Genomic DNA, 24,743 nt, shown 5'->3' with positions numbered 1-24,743 from the left:
TGAATGTTTTAGTTACTAATGTTAGTAATGTGAAATTCCTCACCAAGTCTTCTAATCATCTGGCATTCCATTTAAGCAGTTATAATAGGGTGAGACTAAAGCCTTGTGAATTGAAGAGATATTTCTTTACAAGGATTTAAAACTGATACAATAGTATACATTGTATACAGAAGATACCTTTTTTCTCTATTTGAGGAGACTTCACTCCTTAGGACTTTTTTGTGTACATAAATTTCTCTTAAAAATGAAATTTAGAAAATTTCTAAAAATTTAGAAATCCCAGATGACACTGGGAAATATAAAAATTAAATTAAGTTTAGACATTATATTGTATGTACTAGGGATCCATTAAAGACTTCTCAGATAGAAGGGTGAAATGGTGGAAGTTGCTTTAAAAAATTAATCCAGCAGTCATGAGTACTGTACGGTGTTACAAGGTAAGGTTCAAAGCGAGACAAATAATTTAGAATCCAAAGTTAATTATGGCAGTAGAAATGGAGAAGAAAAAGATTTGAGATACTTCAAAGTAAGAAAGGACAAGGTTTCACAACTAGATCCAATGTGTGGAAATGAGATTAAATGAATAATAGGAATTTTAGTTTAGGTAATTGAAAAAAATGGTTATTTTGTACATCAGAGTAAGTATGAAGTAACCAGTGTAAGCCATTGGGCATGCCTTTAAATACTCAGATAAGAATCAAAGGTCCAAACTAGCATGTTGGAGTAGACTAAAGGCAACATTGAATCCACAGGGAGTTACTGAATTGAGTGTTGGTCTTGGGCTTCTGGAGAGGACAAGCTACTGAAGCTGGATTTAAGATCAGACCATACAGTGCTTGGGGAGTCATAGGTTGTAGATAATGTTGACCTTTCTTCCTTAATCATCATATGGTAACTCCTTATTCTGCCATTGTGGGATAATGCTGTATTTGCTTATTTATGGTAGAGTATTAGGGTCTAAACCAGCTTATAGGATGGAGACTGAAAATTACCTGTAAAAATTACACTTTTTCATCTAATCCTGTTATTTTACCTAATATGAGTTAAGATTTTATTTCCTACCACTCTCTTTTAATTACTGTGTCACAGCCACATTATTTCTGAAATATACCAAGCACAGTCCAATCTTTTTTTCTTCCCTTTTGCTCTCTCTTCTACCTCTGAGGCCCTTCCTGCTGATACTTGGATGACTCCACACCTTCTTCATTTCCGTAGTGCTTAGTGAAATGTTACCTTTTTTAGAAGGCCTTCTAATCATTCTCACTGAAGTAGTAACAATATTCTACTGTATTTTTCTATATAGTTTTTATCACTACTTAACATTACATTATATATTTGTGCCTGCTGTATTAAACTATAAGATCCATGAAAGCAGAGACTTTGTCTTGTTCACTTATTCATCCCCATTGCTCAGAACAGTGACTGGAATGCACTAGGCTCTCAGTAAATATATGCTGAAGGAAAGGTATTAGATGATAAGTGGGGGGTGTTAGTATTTTGTACATATTCTTAAAATACCCCTCCTCCTCCTCCTCATGATCTTGAAATAGTCCTGTAGCCATCAGGCATTTTTAAGCCGTGGATACTTGAAACTACTTTTGATACAGGACAGGCTTCCTTAATCCAGGTTAGGATTTGAGGGCATACACCTAAGCTGTGGCCCCTTCCTTCTACCCCCCAGGTTTATTTTGTTCTCACAATACCCTGCATTACCAGTGGTTATTACTTATACATGTTTCTTTTTTTTTTTTTTCTTTAACTTTGGGAGCATAGCAAGTTTGGAGGGAGTAAAATAATGATAGATGAGTGAGAGAGCACCTCTTGTATTTATGAATAAAAATAAAATGTAAATAATAAAAATATGAACAAAACATTGTCAGTACCAGGAGTAAGGGCATGTAAATGTATATTTTTAAAGTACTACAGTCTGGTAACTCAGTTACAGATATTAAACAGTCTAGGTAGGATCACAATCCAATTTACAAATTATTATCCATTTTTCCTGGGGAAAATCAGGAAAAGTCACAGAGAGATGACTTTGAGTGGACCCTAAATAATTAATCATTACTTATCTGGTGAACAAGGTACGAAAGTACCTCGAAGTGTCTGTGGTATGTGTATGGAAATGGGGAAGCTGTCTATGGAAGAGGAGGTTTGAGGCAGTATAAATGAAGCTGAAAAGAGAAATGTAAACTGCTGGTTGTGAGGAGCCTTTATATGCTATACCTGAGAGGATGGAGTTTATTTAGTATAGAATTGGAAGCTCATTAATGAAGTAATTGCATTAAGCCTAAATGTAGGGAAATGTAGGGATAACTGAGGAGATAATTTAGGGAAGTTTTATAGGACATATAGTTGATGGTATTTGGTGATCAGGTAAATATGGAGGGTTTAAAGATAGCTCACATGTTCCTTGCTTAGGCAGCTGGATGGTTGGCACAATCGATTAAATTAGACAGTACGTTTAGGAGGAAGATGTTAAAACACTGAGTTTGAGTTACCTCTGCTGTTTCAGTAGTGAAGTCCAGTAGAAGGTTGAACATTGCAGTTTGGAGGTCATAGTAGTTGGAACCTGAGAAGTCAACTTTGGAGTCGTTGTGGTAGGTACCAAAAAATGTCTGAAGCAAGGTGTATAGTAAGAAACAGTAACATTTAATGATGAACAAAGGAGGGGTAACCAATGAAAGATATAAAGGACAACTAGGATAGTCATAGAAAGTGATAATGTCCTGGAGGCTAAAGAAAGAGTTCCAGGTTGGTTTTTAGTGAGCAATATCTTGCTATAGAGAGGTCAGGTTGGATGGGGACTTTCCTTGGAAATTAAAAGCTACTGTTGACCTTTAACAGTTTCAGTAGAAAGGTAAGGAGGTGAGAAGACGACTCAAGAAAGGAAAGATGTAAATAGCTTGACAGGGAAGCAATGTCAAGAAAAGATCGTTCAGTATTGTTGAATATTGAGCAAATTTATTGACTAAGGGGGAAGCAGCTAGTGGAGAGGAAGAGAATAAAGGGGAGGAGAGTATCTGAAGATAGCATCAAGGCAGTGAGAACAGGAACACAACTGGACTGACTGTTCAACTTTGCAAAGGAGTAGAAACATATTTTACCTGGGGGTTGGGAAGGAGGCTGAGGGGGAAGGAAGGAAATAAAAATACATCGGTTAATAGATTATTTTGAGTTTCAAATAAAAAAACATTTTAGTATATACTGGATGAATTTCTTGGTGAAATAGATTGTCTTCTAAAGTGGTTGCCATTCCAATGTGGTGGTTATGTTGAAAACATAGTTGCTAATGAATGAGAGAAAATTTAATATCATAGAAGTTACATCAAAAAGATTTCCAGAGAACACTGTAAAGATTATGTAATCTTGGGTAGACATCAACATTTTTGGACTTTACTTCGTTTACCTAATGTTTTCAGAAGTCCCTGCAAACAGTAAAATGAATATGATCCTTTAAATAATGAAGTTGAATGTATCATTTTAGCGGTCTTGATTCTGTAACCACCGGTGTGTGTCCCCAAAATGTGAATCTTTGTATAGTGATTCTGATTACTTAATATCTACTAGTGTTAGTTGAAAAGCAGTAAGTTGTAAAAGGGTTAATGCTTGAATTATTCTAAAAGTACAATGAATACTTATAAATAAGTAAAAATCTTTTTACTTTCCATGCCTAACTATCACTTCTTTTCCAAAATAAATGTTATATAAAAAATTTAAATGGTACAACATTGTATAATGAAGAGAAAATCTTCTGTAGTCCTTTTATTTTGGTATTTATTCTTTCACATTTTTTCCCCTGCCTGTATATAATTCAGGTTTTTATTTTTTATTTTTAAGCTAAAATAACATTATATTCCATACATATTGTAATGTGACTTGTTAATTAAAAGGTAGATTTTTTTTTAACTTTACATGTCAGTCTGTATAAAGTATGCTATACCTCAATTTTTTTAATTACTGCAGTATCTTACTATATAGATATATTATAGCTCATGTAGTTTCCTATTAATGAGCATTGGTTATTTTGTTTCATTTTCTTTTGTTTTTGTCTATCAAAAGAATGCTGTGGTGACTATCCTTTTTACACAGATATTTTTGCGTATGTACAATCTGTGGAAAAATTCCTGGGAGTGGAATTGGCAGATGAAATACAAGTAATATTTTAATAATTGCCAATTAACCCTGTGCAAAGTTTTACCATTTTGCACCAGACTACAACTTGGTTTTCAGGTGTCTGCTTTTTCGTACTTGGCCAAAATATTGAGAAACTCTTAAACTTTTAATAGACAGATTAATTACTTGATTTTTATCCTTTATTTTTAAGGTTAAGTATGTTTTCATAAATATGCATAGCTATTTGGATTTTTTCTGTGCTTCTTTGTTTTTCTCTTTTTCTATTAAATGATTTGTAAATTTTACATTTTATTCCTTTACTTCCCTGTTTGTTGTTTGCCATAGTGAAATTTTATATTTTTATGTGGTCAGTTTTGTTCATCCTTTTCTTTAAAGGCTTTATATAAATATTTTCATCCATGTTTTCTTCTAGTATGTCTTTAACTTTTTTTTTTTTTGGTAAGCAAATATACAGAGCACAAAATTTATTTGATGTATTCTTAAGTATAGAGGTCGAGGGGTGTTAAATATATTCACATTATTATACAACCAATTTTCAGAACTCTTCATTTTGCAAAACTGAAGCTCTATACCCATTAAATAATTCCCTCCTGCCCCTAACCCCTGGTAGACACCCTTGTATTTTCTGTCTCTATGAATTTGACTATTTTTGTCATAAAAATGGAATCATACAGGACTTGTCTTTTTTGTGACTGGCTTATTTCAGTTTGCATAATATCTTCAAGGTTCATCCATGTTGTAGCATGTTTCAGAATTTCCTTTTTACAGCTGAAAAATATTCCATTGTATGTATAAATTACCTTTGTTTATCCATTCATCTGTGAATGGGTATTTGGGTTGATTCCACCTTTTAGCGATTGTGACTAATGCTGCTATGAAGTAAGTGTACAGATAACTATATCCTTGAGATCCTGTTTTCATTCTTTTGGGATTATACCTAGAAATGGAATTGACAATCATATAAGAAAACCACCATATGTTTTCCATAGCAGCTGCACCATTTTATATTCCCACTAACAGTGCTACAAAGTTCTGGTTTCTCCACATCCTTACTAACACTTGTTATTATCAGGTGGTTTTATTTTGTTTTAATGACCAACAGGTATGAGTTGGGTTTTGTGTTGATTTTTTTTTAACCTTAAATATCATCTGGAATTAATTTGTTATAAAGACTAAAGAAAAGGTGATAGTTTTCTCCTTCAGTCATTATGTGTCACTGACTAGTCAGTTGTCTGAGAACCATTTATTGACAAATATTTTTTTCTTTTATTTGAAATGTTGTCATTATGGTATATATTCCTGTGTATATTTGTAGCTATTGGCCATTAACTTGTTGTCTGTCTTACAGTAGTTCACCACATTTTTTTAATTCTTGTAGTTTTATTACATATGACATACAAATTTTGATGTTACTGATTTTCTTTTTGTCCTAAAAGTTCAGAGAAATAATTTATATGGTTTTTCTTTCCTTTTTACATTTCCATGTGGCTGGAATTCTGCTTCCGCATTTCTATTAACATTTACTTCTAATTTCACCGTTTTGTGACCAGATTTTGTGGTCTGCAGTATTTCTTCTTTGGCAGATTTGTTGAGATTTTCTTTTGGCTTAAAGTGCAATTCATATCTGTAAAAGTTTTAGGAGTACTTGGAAAGAAGACATAAATAAACATGGATGCAATTATATGCCAAATAATAGATGAATTTTATTTGTATGATTTTTTCTTCAAACTTGGTCACAAACATTGTGTAATAAAATCAGTTTCTTGGATATTGACTAAATACATATAGCCAATTTTTAATGGAGTAGAATAAATAGAAGGTATCAAAGTATTTAAAAGAAAGCTGACAATTTTAGTTTTGTGTGTCCAGCAGTTTGTATTTGGAGTCGTAATCTAAAATGTGTCTCATAGTGGATCCCAATCAGTTTTTGAAAAACACTTCCATATCTTAATTATTTTCGTGCTGTCTTTATTAACAGCCTAGAGATGAGAGTTAAAGCCTCATATTAGTCTCTATTGACTTTTTGCCCTATTTATCTGGCAGTGTTTATGCATTTCATTAGTATGCATTGAAATATATGTCAGTTACATGTCTATTATAGATTTAAATTCTGTTATTAGAAAGTACCTGTCTCAGGTTTAACACTTTTGCCTTGTCTGATATTAATAGCCTGACTTTCTTTCTATTTACATTTTATCTATCTTAATCTTTTCTTTTGGCTTAAACCTGAAGTGTTTTTTCTTTCTCATCTCAACTTACTCTTCAATCTTGTGTATAGTATATTCTTTGTTTCTTTCTAGAGCTTTCAGCGCAGATAGTTTGGTTTATCTTTTTTAAAGTGCTAAACCTATTTTTTTATCCACTGTCCAGAGTTTACAATCTGTTGTTTTGGTAACAATCCATGTTAAAGGACAAATAGATGATGTCCGTTACTTGGTATGCAAAGGAACTGCCTTGAAAGTCAATTGCCGTGTTGAGAATTAAACCATGTAGACCAACATACAAAAATGGCATACCTTCGTAAGTCTGCAGGACAACTATAAAAGTTTATGTGTTTTACTTTACATTCTGCTGTCAGAGGTCACCTTTATGGATTATAAAACTTGTTTAGACTACTTCTGTGTGAACTCATAATCTCCCTGTAATGATCTTTTTTGTTGTTTTTGGTGGAACTTGAAAAAGTGAAATCAGTGGCAGGCTTAAATGCTTCTTTTATTTCATGATACACTTAGATATAAGAATAGGTACAAGCATATGAGAAAATTTGGGGATATAGATTGTCTGCTCTGTGCATGCTGCTAATGGGGAATTTCATTTGGAATTACTCTCTGGCATCTCAGAGTCGTCTTGTCCATTCTAATGATGTAGGTTCCCATTACCTTTGGTAATAAGAAGATATCATTTCTATATCTAAAGCATAATAGGCTTTTTTTATTGTTTTTCTATGAAAGGCAGACTGTTTTCCCTCATGTTCCTGTACCATTTTGTTTAGTTCTTCCTCATGACACAAATTTTGTCTCAGAACAGTTATTTGTGTACATGGCTACTTACCTCCTATTACGAGTTTCTTTATGGCAGGTTGAATGCTAACTTGCCTTTTTTTTCCCTATAATATCCCCCACTTCCTGCTATGGTGACTTAAACACAGAAGACATTCAGCAAATGTTAGAATTCAATAGTAGCCTATGTCTTTATGATTGTTTCTGCTTTTCACCATTCTTTCCCTCATTTTTGTATTTTTTTCTTTTTTTGTTGCCTATCTCCTTTGTGCTGCTGCTTAAATGTGTTTGCCTTGGGTCAAAAAGTATCACTGCATCAAGAATGTATTTTTTACTATTGGTTTATAGCTGTTCTTGCTGTTGCTTAACTTCCAGAAATAGTCCAAACTAACAAATCCAGGTATTTGGCACTATTCTAAATTCTAGATAATTGACTATATTGGGAAGTTGAGATTTTGTATAAATAAATTGTTACTCTATCCCATCAGTTTTCACAGTGTGGTCCACCAACCTTTGGGTTCTTAAAGTCAAAACTATTTTCATGATAAAATGTTACTTGCCTTTTTTCACTTTGTTGATATTTGCACTGAAGGGATAGAACTGCTGGTGCCTTAGCACAAATCAAGGCCAAGACTCCAAGCCACTCTAGTAGTCATTGTATTCTTTTTCTTTTTTTGACTAAGGTATTATTGATATATACTCTTATAAACGTTTCACCCGAAGAAACAATGTAGTTACTACATTCACCCATGTTATTGTGTCCCCACCATGCCCCATTGCAGTCACTCCCCAACAGTATAGTAAGATGCCACAGAGTCTCTATTTGCCTTCTTTGTGCTAGCTGTCTTCCCCATCATCACCCCACACACCATGTGTGCCAATCATAATACCCCTCAATCCCCTTCTCCCTCCCTCTTCACCCTCCTTCCCCACCCCTCCCCTTTGGTAACCACTGGTCCCTTCTTGGAGTCTGTGAGTCTGTTGCTGTTTTGTTCCTTCAGTTTTTTATTTTTTTTTATTTTGGTATCATTAATCTACAATTAAATGAGGAACATTATGATTACTAGACTCACCCCATAACCAAGTCCCCCCCCATAAACCCCATTACAGTCACCCTCCATCAGTGTAGTAAGATACTGTAGAATCACTACTTGTCTTCTGTGTTGCACAGCCTTCCCTGTGTCCCCCCGCCACATTATACATGCTAATCATAATTCTCCCTTTCTTTCCCCCCCCTTATCCCTCCTTCCCACCCATCCTCCCCAGTCCCTTTCCCTTTGGTAACTGTTAGTCCATTGTTGGGTTCTGTGATTCTGCTGCTGTTCTATTCCTTCAGTTTTTTTCTTATACTCCACATATGAGTGAAATTATTTGGTAGTTGTCTTTCTCCTCCTGGCTTATCTCACTGAGCATAATACCCTCTAGCTCCATCCATGTTGTTGCAAATGGTAGGATTTGCTTTCTTCTGTTGAAGAGGTTGTCATTTCCCCACTGTATGTCCATGGCTCCTTTATCATATATTAATTGACCATATATGTTTGGGTTAATGTCTGGGGTCTCTATTCTGTTCCACTGGTCTGTGGCTCTGTTCTTGTGTCAATACCAAATTGTCTGGATTACTGTGGCTTTGTAGTAGAGCTTGAAGTTGGGGAGCGAGATCCCCCCCACTTTATTCTTCCTTCTCAGGATTGCTTTGGCTATTTGGGGTCTTTGGTGGTTCCATATGAATTTTTGAACTATTTGTTCCAGTTCATTGAAGAATGCTGTTGGTAGTTTGATAGGGATTGCATCAAATCTGTAGATTACTTTGGGCAGTATGGCAATTTTGACAATACTTATTCTTCCTAGCCAAGAGCATGGGATGAGTTTCCATTTGTTGGTGTCCTCTTTAATTTCTCTTAAGAGTGTCTTGTAGTTTTCAGGGTATAGGTCTTTCACTTCCTTGTTTAGGTTTATTCCTAGGTATTTTATTCTTCTTGATGCAATTGTGAATGGAATTGTTTTCCTGATTTCTCTTTCTATTGGCTCATTGTTAGTGTTTAGGAAAGCCACAGATTTCTGTGTATTAATTTTGTATCCTACAACTTTGCTGAATTCAGATATTAGTTCTAGTAGTTTTGGAATGAAGTCTTTAGGGTTTTTTATGTACAATATCATATCATCTGCATATAGTGACAGTTTGACTTCTTCTTTACCAATCTGGATTCCTTGTATTTCTTTGTTTTGCCTGATTGCCGTGGCTTGGACCTCCAGTACTATGTTGAATAACAGTGGGAGAGTGGGCATCCCTGTCTTGTTCCCCATCTTAGAGGAAAAGCTTTCGGCTTCTTGCTGTTAAGTATGATGTTGGCTGTGGGTTTGTCATATATGGCCTTTATTATGTTGAGGTGCTTGCCCTGTATACCCATTTTGTTGAAAGTTTGTCGGCCTCTTCCCTGTCTCCGACCCGCAGATAGAGGAGGTGACACAATGAGTTGTCGAAGATCTTAGTAGGCTGGTCAGGGGACTCAAGGCATAACCAGCTCAAGAGTGGTGCTGAGAGGGCACCTGTCATATTTATTAGTCACACAAGTACGTCCAAGGACAGTTGGTGATCTCATGCATACAACCATTGTCTTGTAGTGATCTCAGTGCACAGCTCCCTCCGCAACATTCCCTAGCACAACACAATAGGGGAGATAACTATGTTGCGGGAACTGGCCTGGGTTAAGACACAACATTGATTTAAGGAACACATCACATTCCTGAAGGCACACATCACTGATTAATAGAGAAGAGCAGTTGAGTCATGAAGTTTTGAGCCCACAGTTCCCCCTTATTTTTTTAAGTAAAGAATGAGAATTTCGCTTTTACATTATATTGTTGGAGTTGGCATAGTAGTTGATTAAAAATAGCAGTGGATGCCTCACACAAATGGGGGGGCAAGGTTCTTTGCCTTGCTTCAGTTGGCCCCCGTTTCTATCACTCACGGGCCTTCTGCGACTGTGCCTGTCTTAGGTTGTTCCTCCTGTGAGGAATCTTACCCATCTCTGGCTAACTAGTCATCTTTCAGGGCCACACAAGGAGTTGGATTTAGGAAGGGTTGGCATACCCATCTCTGCTTTTAACGCTTGGCAACAGCTACAGGAATCATTTAAGGAGTTGACTTCATTATGCGGACTCTCACAGGGGGTAAAAGATAGTCAGTTTTTAGATGTTACCTCTTGAAAGATAGCATATGCATGCATAGATTTTAACAAGTCAGTAATCAAGCGACGGATCCAAGTCATTAGGACAGGTAGACAAATACATAAAAGAGGTAGGCTTACAAGTACAGGCCATAGCTAATGGAGCCAAGAAAACCAATCAGGTAATCCAGCCAGTTACGAAAACTTGTCAATATGATGAATATCATCTACCTGGTTTTGAATAGTTTGAGAGAAATCAGACAGATTAAAACAATACATTCCTGGAAATTGTTTACATCCCATATGTTCTTTCAACAACAAATAGTCAGTGGTGGCACGATTTTGAAGCACTGCCACTTGAACTTCTCCCAGTTCTTGGTTGAGTTCTGACGATATAGAAGCAGTCAAGTTTGTGGTTTTACTCTATGCATATGCCAGCTTGGATATTTCTTCCTGCATTCCAGCAACAAGTCCAGGAACAAACGCAACTGCGACTGCAACAGCAGTAGGATCTAAAAGTTTCAGGTTGTCATCACAATCAGGTGGCAAAGCTCGAGAGATTCTTCTGAGTTTATATCTAGGATGATCTATAAGAGCAGGAAGAATGCGTCCCACACCACAAACCCCTTGGTAATGTGAAGAGAAAGCTTGATGGGTTTTGTTATCACACAAAAATACCCATCCACTTAAGAGCTTATATCCATATGGCAATTTTACATGTGTGATGGAATTACAATAAGAAGGTATAGAGGTACAATTAGTACATATACAATTGGAAACTGTGGTAGTGCTAACTGGTAGATCTAACTGAATATCACGAGTAGGAGTTCTGGGAGCTTTAGTAGTATTTATTCCTGATATATTAGTAAATCCTGAAAGGGGAAGTCCTATTCCTATCAGATTCTTCTTCAACAATTCACCAATAGAAGAGTCCCTCGCTACACAAAAGGAGGACTGTTTAACCCTAGGTTCGCTAATTGCAGCTACATATTAGGTGATGAGAACTCATTTTTAGGAGAGAGTGGTATATTCAGGAAAACAAAACTACTCTTAAATAACATATCAGGGGTTCCTTTTTGTACTTTCTCACAGGAATAATTCCTAATATCATCCCGAGTCAAAACTGTCTTATATATATCATGATGGATATTACTCCTTCTGGATTGATCAGTTGCATTATGCCATCCAAATTTTCCTCCATCTTTTTGCCTATAAATTTCTTCACTATCTTTTTTCGATACTACAGGGCCTACAGGGGTAAGACGGGTAGAAATGCAGTGGAGAACTATTCCCTGGCCAAAGTATGGAGGACTGCTCATACTAGCTGTAATGGTGCAAGCTTGTGCAATGTGTGTGTGCATGAACAGTAACATCAGAAACTTCACTATCATCCAGGAGTCTTCACTCCGGTGGTGAGATCTGCTGGTGACCATCTTCTGGGCCAATTCTTTCGGAAGATGACGCTGTGGGAAGTTCTTCATAACACATCTTGATCCGTTTTCTGGGTAACCAGACCAAGCGTTGATCTTCAGTAAAGACACAAACAAACCCTTTGCCCCATACCATAATATGCCCTTTATGCCATAGCAAAGAACCGATTGGAGACCACTACACAGGAACTGCTGTTGTCTTAGAAAAAGTAACTTCACCAGAGAAATGTATCTCCATAGTGGATCATCCATCATCCTTTAAAAGATCAAAATTAAGAATGTGCAAAGCATGCATTAGCTGTTGATTTGCGGTTAGTTTGATCATGTCAGGTAGCACTCCCCCTTTTTGTTTTAGCAAATAATGCTTCAATGTAAGGTGATGGCATTCAACTAAAGCTTGTCTTGTAGAATTATAGGGAATACCTGTTTTGCTGAAATCTAGTTCTTTACTAGGTTAGGAATAATTAAGTAGTGATTATAAATGACAAAAGATTTACAAATGACAATGGTTAAAGATCTGATGAGAACTTACTGTAAGACAGTTGATATATGGAAGTTTGGATATTTCTGTAACATAAAACATTCAGTAATAAAGTTTAGTGTTATTCCTTTTGACAGTGCTGTATCAGGTAAATAAGCTAAATTAGCTAAATATTTTCTCTGATGAGGAGAAGAAATTCTTCTGACATATTCTAGGGGCCCCCTGGAAAATGTCAGAGTTAACTAGAGGTAAAAGTACCTTTTTTTAAAAATTTGGTCTTGGGAAACTGTCAAAAGTTTTTAAGGCACTTGCCTAAATAGAATTATAGTTATTAAATAACACTTATTGTTTAACCAGAATGATAATAAGAACGTTCAAAAGCAAATACAGAGGGTTACGTACTTGTTAACAACACTTAGTTTACAGTTTTTAATATTAAGATCTTATTTTCTTAAGCATTCAATAAACAGCTGTATTTAAGAACAAGTCATCTTCTTTTACTTTCAATACAATGCATTTCTATTCCTTATACCTTCTCTTATTAAAATATACATTTTTTAGCATACAGAAATGTTTTCCTTATTATGTTAGGTAGTTTTAATTAGAATTTAAAACGGTTTGGTACTTTAACCTTCAGTGAACACTAAAAAATAGGCTATTGTAAACTGTTAAACCAGCATTCTTCAGATTGATACATTTATGAACATATTTTATCATTTTTGGAAATGCGCCTTACAGCACAATTTCTCATTAAGCTTAAAATATGTCTTCATAACTTAGCAAAACTTTAAGAATTTTGTTTACCACAAAAATTCTCAGGCTGTTTGCAGATATATACACTGTTATACATTAATACAGTATTATTATTAAGATGTTCATCTGCTACACTTGTTTACTTATTTTTAGCAACCATGCTAGATTACTTATAAGATTTTTACCAAACATTAGACAAAGTCAAGCTTTTCTTTAAGCATCTTCTTGAAATATTTAACAGGTAACATCAACTTAAATGACTTAAGTAAACTTTGGCAGCTGATAACTATAAGGACATGTCCATTTCAATTAAACTTAAATTAGCATTAATGCTTAATATTTTTATTAGATTTCTGGAAGTTTTAGAATGCCCAATTTTCACAAGCGCTTGTCTTTAAATCAATTTTTATTAATACCATTTGGAGGTAGGAAATAGTTTTCATTTACACACTTAGACATACAAACATACAGACTGAGACATAATGACTACAGTTAGCAACATTTTTCATATAAAAACATGTACACAGACAAACTGATACAAAAATTTGAGTTACTAATATTTAATTGTCTTCTTTCTTTTTAGCTTACTTGATTAAAAGTACTTCAGTTTTCAAGAATACACTCTAAGGGCCAGCAGTTGACATAACTGGGTTTAGGTTTAGATGGCTCCAGACCAAAAGGGCCGATGAAGACTCTGAACTGATACGGACTGTGTGCGTCCAGGGGGCTAGAAATGAAATGCAGGTACAATTCTAGCACCAGTTATTTAAAGCCAGGCTGTATTAAATTTCTTCTATCTCAGAGACTCTAGTTTAAAACTTCCTAATTTTCAAAGATAATGATGAACCTAGTAAGTAGAATCGATTTTGACTAAAAGAATTTAGAAAACTAGTTCCATATTGTAGTAGTCCTCGGGACTTTTGACTATTTTCTTGTGGCAAAATATATTTAGCTGCGTAACATTATATTGCATACTTCTCTCAGGGGCCAAGCTTCTCTAATCAGAGTGTTTGTATTGAGGCCAGGTTTGTGTGCAGAAGATAAGACACTTCTTTCTTAGAGTTTAGGGATTGGATTACTCTCCGTTAGTTTTCCTATTTTTTTCTGCTCGAGCTTTAGTCATTCCTTGAGAGGCCCCTGTCTGTCTGTTAAGTGCAGGGATTGTACGACTTTTCGCTGCTAGAGTCTTGATCTGAGTCACAGGCTTGTTTCTTTTCCCTGGGGCTGCAGACAAGGAAATGCTTAGCTCTAGGACAATTAAGATCTGAGGGTCTTTTCAAAGTATTGAAGAGATGTTGTAGTTTATAAGTCGGAATATTTAGTAACAGTTGGATCCAATTGATATCTCCTAATAATTTTTGAAAATCACTTCAAATTTCAAGATGATCTCTCCTTATCTGAATTTTCTGAGGGATTATTGAATTTTCTTGAATTCTATTCTCCAAGCAATTCATTGGGTATTGTATTTGTACTTTATCAGGAGCTATTTATAAGCCCATTGTTTTAATTCAGCTTCGGTCTCATTGAGAATAGTAGTAGAAATAGATGTTTATGTAGAGCTATGAGAATATCATCCATATTTTGAATGATATAAGCTGAGGGCCATTTCCCACCTATAGGCTGAAGAGTTCTGTGCACATAATTTTGGCAAATTGTGGGGTTCTTTAGCAATCCTTGAGGAAGAACTTTCCTTTGGAATCTTTCTGAAGGAGCCTGTAAATTTAAAGAAGGAACAGTGAAAGCAAACTTTTCTCTGTCTGATACAGCTAAGGGAATGGTAAAGAAACAATCTTTAAGATCTATTATGGCAATGTTCCAATCTTTAGGAATCATAGTAGGAGAAGGAAGTCCTTGTTGTAAAGGTCCCATAAGTTTAATAACTGCGCTGATTTGTCTCAAATCATGTAAAAGTCTCTAGTTTCCAGATTTCTTTTTTATCACCAACACAGGGGAGTTCTATGGACTCGTAGAGAATTCTATTTTATCTTGCTGAAGTTGTTCTTGAACTAGAATATGTAAGGCTGCCAATTTTTCTTTACGAAGAGGCCATTGATCCACCCAAACAGGAACAGGGATAATGTTTCCTTGTCTGTGAGCCTTTTTAAAATCTCTTGTAACATTTGCCCTATCAGTTTGTTTGAGGGTTCCCTGTGGTGACAACCAATAACAGTATTTTTTAACATATTTATAAAGCTTAGCAAAATCTCTTTTACAAGTTTTCACTCCTGATGTTTTTAGGAGGGCATGGAGTAATTTTAAATAATCCTCCGGTTTTATAGCTTTGGTTTCGTTGTGGCCCATTACAGTGTCCCTGACTTCCGATCCTGTTCCCTACATACGCCTTCTTGGGAATCTCTTACCGGATCAACGATCTTCAGAGCTTCTACCCTGCCCTGAATGAAAGAGGTCGCCTGGAGCGGAGATTCTCTGTCCTGAGTTTTGAACCGTCTTTCAGGTCCCTGTTTGAGGCGCCACCTGTCGTCCTCCTCTCTGTCTCCGACCTGCAGATAGAGGAGGCGAGGCGATGAGTTGTCGAAATCTTAGTAGGCCAGCCAGGGGACTCAAGGCATAACCAGCTCAAGAGTGGTGCTGAGAGGGCACCTCTCGTATTTATTAGTCACACAAATACATCCAAGGACAGTTGGTGATCTCATGCATACAACCATTGGCTCGTAGTGATCTCAGTGCACAGCTCCCTTCGCAACATTCCCTAGCACAACACAATAGGGGAGATAACTATGTTGCGGGAACTGGCCTGGGTTAAGACACAACATTCATTTAAGGAACACATCACATTCCTGAAGGCACACATCACTGATTAATAGTGAAGAACAGTTGAGTCATGGAGTTTTGAGCCCACAAGAGTTTTTATCATGAATGGATGTTGAATTTTGTTGAATGCTTTTTCAGTATCTGTGGAAATGATCATGTGGTTTCTGTCCTTCTTTTTATTGATGTGGTGGATGATGTTGATGGATTTTCAAATGTCATACCATCCTTGCATCCCTGAGATGAATCCCACTTGATCATGGTGTATGATCCTCTTGATGTATTTTTGAATTCGGTTTTCTAATATTTTATTGGGTATTTTTGCATCTATGTTCCTGAGGGATGTTGGTTTGTAATTTTCTTTTTTGGTGGGGTTTTTTGCCTGGTTTTGATATTAGATGCTGGCTTCACAGAATGAATTTGGAAGTGTTCCCTCCTCTTCTATTTTTTGGAAAACTTTAAGGAGAATGGGTATTATGTCTTCTCTGTATGTCTGATAAAATTCAGCGGTGAATCCATCTGGCCTGGGGATTTTGTTGTTGGGTAGTTTTTTGATTACTGATTCAATTTCGTTGCTGGTAATTGGCCTGTTTAGATTTTCTGTTTCTTCCTTGGTCAGTCTTGGAAGGTTGTATTTTTCTAGGAAGTTGTCCGTTTTTTCTAGGTTTTCCAGTGTTCCTTCAGTTTTGCTTCATTGTTATACTCCACAAATGAGGGAAATCACTTGGTACTTGTCTTTCTCCGCCTGGCTTATTTCACTGAGCCTAAAATTCTGCAGCTCCATCCATGTTGCAAATGGTAGGATTTTTTTCTTTCTTATGGCTGAATAGTATTCCATTGTGTATATGTACCACCTCTTTATCCATTCATCTTCTGATGGATACTTAGGTTGCTTCCATATCTTGGCTATTGTAAAAAGTGCTGCCAAAAACATAGGGTGCATATGCCTTTTTGAATCTGAGAAATTATATTCTTTGGGTAAATTCCTAGGAGTAGATTTCCTGGATCAAATGATATTTCTATTTTTAGTTTTTTGAGGAACCTCATATTGCTTTCCACAGTTGTTGAACTAGCTTACATTCCCACCAGCAGTGTAGGAGGGTCCTCCTTTGTCCACATTCTTGCCAGCATTTGTTCTTAGTCTATTTGATGGTGGCCATCCTAACTGGTGTGAGGTGATATCTCATTGTGGTTTTAATTTGCATTTCCCTGATGATCAGTGATGTGGAATGTCTTTTCATGTGCCTGTTGGCCATCTGAATTTCTTCTTTGGAGAATTGCGTGTTCATATCCTCCACCCGAATTTTAATTGGGTTATTTGCTTTTTGGTTGTTGAGGCTTGTTCTTTATGTATTTTGCATGTTAACCCCTTGTCACGTATGCCATTTATAAATATATTCTGTCATACTGTAGGATGCCTTTTTGTTTTGCTGATGGTGTCCTTTGCTGTACAGAAGTTTTTTAGCTTAATGTAGTACAATGCATTCATTTTAGCTTTTGTTCCCTTTCTCAAGGAGATGTGTTCAGAAAAAAGTTGCCCATGTTTATATTCAGGAGATTTTTGCCTATTTTGTCTTCTAAGAGTTTTATGGTTTCGTGACTTAGATTCAGGTCTTTAATCCATTTTGAGTTTACTTTTGTGTGTAGGGTTAGACAATAATCCAGTTTCATTCTCTTGCATGTAGCTGCCCTTTCTGCTAACACCAGTTGTTGAAGAGGCTGTCATTTCCCCATTGAATGTCCATGGCTTCTCTGTCATATATTAATTGACCATATATGCTTGGGTTTATGTCTGGTCTTTTCAGTCTGTTCCAGTGGTTTATGGGTCAGTTCTTGTGCCAGTACCAAACTGTCTTGATGACTGTGGCTTTGTAGTAGAGCTTGAAGTTGTGGAGTGTAATTCCCCCAGCTTTATTCTTCCTTCTCAGGATTGCTTTGGCTATTCAGGGGTTTTTGTGGTTCCATATGAATTTTAGAACTATTTGCTGTAGTTTGTTGAAGAATGCTCTTGGTATTTTGATAGGGATTGCATTGAATCTGCAGATTGCTTTAGGCAGGATGGCCATTTTAATAATATTAAGTCTTCCTATGTGGGAGCACGTGATGTATCTGCATTTATTGTTATATTCTTAAATTTCTCTCATGAGTCTTGTAGTTTTCAGAGTAAAGGTCTTTCACCTCCTTGGTTAGGTTTATTCCGAGGTGTTTTATTCTTTCTGGTGCTGTTGTAAATGGAGTTGTTTGGTGATTTATCTTTCTGCTAGTTTGTTGATAGTATATAGGAATGCTACAGATTTCTGTATCCTCCAACTTTGCTGAATTCAGATATTAGATCTACTAGTTTTGGAGTGAATTCTTCAGGGTTTTTTATGTACAATATCATGTCATCTGCAAACAGTGACAGTTTAACTTCATCTTTGCCAGTCTGGGTGCCTTTTATTTCTTTGTGTTCTCTGATTGCTATGATGAGGACCTCCAGAACTATGTTGAATAAAAGTGGGGAGAGTGGGCATCCTTGTCTTGTTCCCAATGTTAGGTGAAAAGCTTTCACCTTCTCATTTTTAAGTATGTTGTTAGCTGTGGGTTTGTCATATATGGCCTTTATTATGTTGAGGTACTTGCCCTCTATACCCATTTTGTTGAGAGTTTTTATCATGAATGCTAAATTGAGGGTGAATTTAATTTTGTTGAGTGCTTTTTTGTCATCTACGTAGATGAACATGTGTTTTTTTGTCCTCTTTGTTGATGTGGTGGATGATGTTAATGTATTTTCTAATATTGTGCCATACCTGCATCCCTGGAATAAATCCTACTTGATCATTATGGATGATCTTTTTTTTTTTGAATTCATTTTGCTAATATTTTGTTGAGTATTTTTGCATCTATGTTCATCAGGGATATTGGTCTGTAATTTTCTTCTTTTTTGGTGTGTTTGCCTGCTTTTGGTATTAGAGTGATGCTGGCCTTATATAATGAGTTTGGAAGTATTTTCTCCTCTTTTGCTTTTTTGAAAACTTAAAGGAGGATGGGTATTAGCTCTTTACTCAATGTTTGATGAAATTCAGCAGTCAATCCGTCTGGTCCAGGAGTTTCGTTCTTAAGTAGTTTTTGATTACCACTTCGGTTTCATTGCTAGTAATTGGTATGTCCAAATTTTCTGTTTCTTCCTGGGTCAGCTTTGGAAGGTTGTATTTTTCTAGAAAGTTGTACATTTCTTCTAGGTTATCCAGTTTATTAGCATGTAATTTTTCATAATACTCTCTAATAATTCTTTGTATTTCTGTGGTGTCCGTAGTGATTTTTCCTTTCTCAATTTTGAATCTGTTTATGTGTGTAGACTCTTTTTTTTCTTGATAAGTCTGGCTAAGGGTTTATCTGTTCATTTTCTCAAAGAACCAGCTCCTGCTTTCATTGATTCTATTGTTTAACTCTTCTCTAATTTATGTATTTCTTCTCTAATATTTATTATGTCCCTTCTCTTACTGACTTTTGGCCTCATTTGTTCTTCTTTTTCTAGTTTCATTAATTGTGTGTTTAGACTGTTCATATGGGATTGTTCTTCTTAAATGAGGTAGGCCTTTATTGCAATATACTTCCCTCTTTGCTGCGTCCCACAGATTTTGCAGTGTTCAATTATTGTTGTCCTTTGTCTACATATATTGCTTGATCTCTGTTTTTATTTGGTCATTGATCCATTGGTTATTTAAGAGCATGTTGTTAAGCCTCCACGTGTTTGTGGGCTTTTTTGTTTTCTTTGCGTAATTTATTTCTAGTTTCATACCTTTGTGGTCCTAGAAGCTGGTTGGTACAATTTCAATCTTTTTGAATTTACTGAGGCTCTTTTTTTGGCCTAATATATGATCTATTCTTGAAAGTGTTCCATGTGCACTTGAGAAGAATGTGTATCCTGCTGCTTTTTGGTGTAGAGTTATGTAAATGTCTGTTCGGTCCATCTGTTCTAATGTGTTGTTCAGTGCCTCTGTGTCCTTACTTATCTTCTGTCTGGCTGATCTGTCCTTTGGAGTGAGTAGAGTGTTGAAGTCTCCTAGAATGAATGCATTGCATTCTATTTCCCCTTTAATTTTGTTAGTATTTGTTTCATATTTCAGTGCTCCTGAGTTTGGTGCATAGATATTATAGTTATATCCTCTTGTTGGATTAACCCATTTATCATTATGTAATGTCCTTCTTTGTCTCTTGTTACTTTCTTTGTTTTGAAGTCTAATTTGTCTGATACAAATACTGTAACACCTGCTATTTTCCCCCTAATGTTTGCTTGAAATATCTTTTTCCATCCCTTCACTTTTAGTTTGTGTATGTCTTTGGATTTGAGCCTCACATAGATGGATCTTTTTTATACATTCTGTTACTCTGTGTCTTTTGATCGGTGCATTCAGACTATTTTCATTTAGGGTGATAATTGATAGGTATGTACTTATTGCCTTTGCAGGCTTTAGATTCATGGTTACCAAAGGTTCAAGGGTAACTTCCTTACTATCTAAGAGTCTAATTTATATCACTTAGTAAGCAATTAGAAACACAATCTAAAGGTTCTTATTTCCCCTCCTTTTCTTCCTCCTTCATTCCTTATATATTAGGTATCATGTTCTGTACTGTTTGTCTATCCCTTTTTATTAACCTTGGTGACAGCTATTTAACCTTAGGAACAGTTCTATCTATAGCAGTCCCTCTAAAATACACTGCAGAGATGGTATGTGGGAAGTAAATTCTCTCAGCTTTTGCTTATCTGGAAATTCTTTAATCCCTCCTTTGAATTTATATGATAATCTTGCCAGATAACTATATCATGCCACTCCCTTCTGGCCTGTACTTTCTGCTGAGAAGTCTGATGATAGCCTGGTAGGTTTTCCTTTGTAGGTGATCTTGTCTCTCTCTCTCTGGCTGCTTTTAATATTCTGTCCTTATCCTGGATCTTTGCCATTTTAATTATTATATGTCCTCATGTTATCCTCCTTGGGTCCCTTGTGTTGAGAGATCTGTGTACCTTCATTGCCTGAAAGACTATCTCCTTCCCCAGATTGGGGAAGTTTTCAGCGATTACTTCCTCAAAGACACTTTCTGTCCCTTTTTCTATCTCTTTTTATTTTGGTACCCCTATAATACGAATATTGTTCTGTTTGGATTTGTCACACAGTTCTCTCAGTATTCTTTCATTCCTAGAGATGCTTTTTTTTCTCTCTTTGCTTTAGCTTCTTTGTGTTCCTTTTCTCTAATTTCTATTTTATTTATTGTTTCCTCCCCCATCATCTCTTCTACTTTTAAACCCTCCATTGTGTTCCTGAATGATTGAATTTCCATCCTAAATTTGTTCCTGAGTTCTTGAATATTTTTCTATACCTCCAGGAGCATATTTATGATTTGTATTATGAAACCAATTCAGGAAGATTTATTAATTCAGTCTCTCTTGATCCTTTTTCTGGTGTTGATATTTTGCTTTGAACCAGGTTCCTTTGACGTTTCATGTTTGTATGTGGCGCCCTCTAATGCCCAGAAGTTCTACTCTCTGGAGCTGCTCAGCCCCTGGAGCAATGTCGGGGGTTGTAGGAGAGTGGTGCTGGTGCCTGGGGGGAGGAAAGAGCTGTTTCCTGCTTCCTGGCTGTTATGCCTGTCTCCACTGCCAGAACCAGTGCCCCGAACTCACAGGTAAGCTTCTGTGCTCTGCATTTGTAGCTGCTGTAGGCGGGGCTTCACTCTGGCTGGCCTGGCTCCAGGGAAGGGTTTGCTGGTTTGCAAGCCAGGTGTGGGCTGGCTGGGAGGAAGGCATAGCAGGCTGCGTATCACAGTGGGGGACCTTGAAGCTGCATAACAAGCCAGGCGGATGGAGTGTCTGAAGATCATGAATGTTTCCAACCTGCTGGGCAGAGTGCACCCGGACAATTTTGTCTACCTGTCCTTTCTCCTGAGCAGTAAGCTCTGTGCAATCCTTGCTCCTTTAGCAGCCCTCTAGCTTTTCGGAAGTCTCTCAGACTGCCTGCCCAGATTAGCCGGATATGAATCCCTATTTTTCACAAGCAGCTGGAATCCCAGTCTCTCCAGGTATTCCGCCTGTCTTAGCTTTCCGACCCTAGTAATCACCAGAGCACTATGCAATGTAGGTTCATGCTCTGAGAGCAGATCTCCAGGCTAGGTGTTCAGCAGTCCCAGGCCTCCACTCCCTCCCTGCTGTTTCTCTTCCTCCCGCTGTTGAGCTGTGGTGGGGGAAGGGTTTGAGCCCCGCTGGGTCACGGCTTTTTACGTTACCCTGTTCAGTGAGGTTTGTTCTTTCCTCCAGGATTATGCACTCTGGCACAGCCTTCTTTCCTGTTGCTCTTTCAGGATTTGTTGTATCAGTTATATTTTCTTATTATATGTGGTTTTAGGAGCAGGTCTCTGTCTCACCTCTCATGCCGCCATCTTTAATCCTCCTCCTAGTCACTGTATTCTAAAAAAATTTTTAATGGCAGTTTCTCTTAAGACTATTCTTAATAAAACAGTGAAATTGTTAATTTTAGTACATAACTTATCAGTTGGCACTTTTAAAATATTTCATGAAACAATATGAACTGCCCTTTTCTGCATTTGAAAGTATAGTGGTTATCTCACAGGAAAGTATTTGAGTCGTTGCATTGAGTTGTGAGCTAAACTTCCCATTTTTTCACAGAACACTATTTTTACTTGAAAGAATGACTGACAGACTATATAGTTATGCTGACTTACATATTCTCAAAAAATGGTTATCAAGGAGAATGGGCAGTATTTATTGCTAGAGAGAAAAAAATTCCAGTTTGCAAAGGAAAGTTTGCATTTTGGAAAACTATCCACGACTGTTAGTTTGATAATCTTTTAAGTATTTAGAGATGAGTGGTGACGCTAATCTAATTTTTTGATAAAATATGAAATGTGTCAGCATTTGGAAGGTGTGCATTAATCACTGAATGAAACGTTATTTTCCGAATGACCAACACACACAATGTTAGTTAAAGGTACATTAAAGTACAAGAGAGACCAGTGGATTTTAATGTAACAGAATGCAAATTTATTCATGTTTCAGTTTCACATTGTAAGTAGCCTTTAAAAGCTGCCATCTGTCAAATTTGTGTTTAGTATCAAAGAATATCCACATTGATGTAAAACTATGAAAGTTTTCATCCCTTCCCTAACTATATAACTATGTGAGGCATGATTTCTTCATAAACCTAAGCAAAAACATTATAGTACAACAGATTAATTGCAGAGGCAGATAAGAATCTAGATGTCTTCTATTAAACCAAAGATTTTCACAAATTTAAAATAATGTCAGTCTTCTCACTAAATGGGAGGTGGGTGAAAGGGGAGCATAGTTTTTATAAAGACATTTGTGTTAATATGTGAGCCATTTAATAAACATTTTCTCAGGTTTTTTTAATGAAGTGTAGCTTAATGTACACTATTATGTTAATTTCATGTGTACAACATAGTGATTTGATATTTATGACATTATGAAATGCTCACCTTGATAGGTCTAGTTACTATTTGTCCTCCTGCAAAGTAATTACAGTATTGTTTACTATATTCCCTATGTTGTATTTTATATCCCTGTGACTTTTTATTTTATAACTGGAAGTTTGTACCTCCTAATCTCCTTCACCTATTTTGCCTATCATTCCACCTGCCACCCCTTCTGGCAACTGCCAGTTTGTTTTCTATATTTATAGATCAGTTTTTGTTTTGTTTATTCATTTGTTTGCCTTTTAGAATCCACATTAAGTGATATCATACAGTATTTTATTTCTCTGTGTGAATTATTTTGCTTAGTATAACACCCTTTGTTTTCACAAATCACAGATAAATATCTGTGTTATCACAAATCACAAGATTTCATTCTTTCTATGGCTGAGTTATAGTTCATTGTGTGTATGTGTTATATATATATATAAAACCTTTTTTATTCCTTCTTCTCCAGTGAACACTTAGGTTACTTAGGTTACTTCCATATCTGGCTATTGTAAGTAATGCTGTGGTAAACACAGGTGTGCATGTATATTTTTAAATGTATGTTTTAATCTTTGGGTAAATATTTGGAAGTAGAATTACTGGGTCATAAGTTATTTCTATTATTAATTTTTGAGGAATCTCCATACTGCTTTAGATAGTGTCTGCACCATTTTTTATATTCCTACCAACAATGCACAAGGGTTCCATTTTCTCCACATCCTTACCAACACTTGTTATTTCTTTTCTTTCTGAGCACTCTGGTGTGAGGTGATACCTCATTGTGGTTTTGGTTTACAATTTCCCTAATGATTGATGATATTGAGCATCTTTTCATGTGTCTGTTGGCCATGTCTTCTTTGGAAGAATGTGCCCATTTTTTAACCAGATCTTTTTTTTTTGGTGTTGATTTTAGATATTAACTGCTATCAGATATGTCATTTGCAGTATCTTCCCTCATTCAGTAGATTGACTTTTTGTCTTGTTAATGGTTTCCTTTGCTGTGAAAAGCTTTTTAGAGTGATGTAGCCCCAATTGTTTGTTTTTATTTTCTTTTGTCTGTCTGTAAGACAGATCCAAAAAAATATTGCTTAGACTGATGTCCAAGAGTGTACTGCCTGTTTTTCATTTAGGGAGTTTTATCTTTTCAGGTCTTACAGTTTGGTCTGTTAACCATTTTGAGTTTTTTTTTGCATATGGTATAAGGAAATGGTCCAGTTTATTCCTTTTCATATAGCTGTCCAGTTTTCCCAGAATCATTTATCGAATACACTTCTTTTCCCATTGTATATTCTTGCCTCCTTTATCATATATTAATTGACCATATAAGTGTGAATTTATTTCTGAGCTCTCTGTTCTATTCTATTAATCTGTGTGCCTCCCTCTCCTCCCCAGTACCATACTGTTTTCATTATTATATCTTTTCAGTATAATTTGAAATCTGGGCATGTGATACCTCTGATAACTTATTTTGTTCTTTCTCAAGATTGCTTTGGCTATTTGGGGTCTTTTGTGGTTTCATACAAATTTTAGGATT

The 24,743-nt window shown here is 36.1% G+C and overlaps 1 protein-coding gene across 3 annotated transcripts in view; it reads left to right on the top strand.

The window, feature by feature from the left end:
* Positions 1–24,743, top strand: part of SMARCAD1 (SNF2 related chromatin remodeling ATPase with DExD box 1) — a 95,257-nt gene that overhangs the window by 1,811 nt on the left and 68,703 nt on the right. The window lies entirely within an intron of this gene.

The sequence above is a fragment of the Manis javanica genome, chromosome 5, assembly GCF_040802235.1.
Source record: "Manis javanica isolate MJ-LG chromosome 5, MJ_LKY, whole genome shotgun sequence".
NCBI lineage: Eukaryota > Metazoa > Chordata > Mammalia > Pholidota > Manidae > Manis > Manis javanica.
This window is presented reverse-complemented; position numbering and strand designations above follow the sequence as displayed.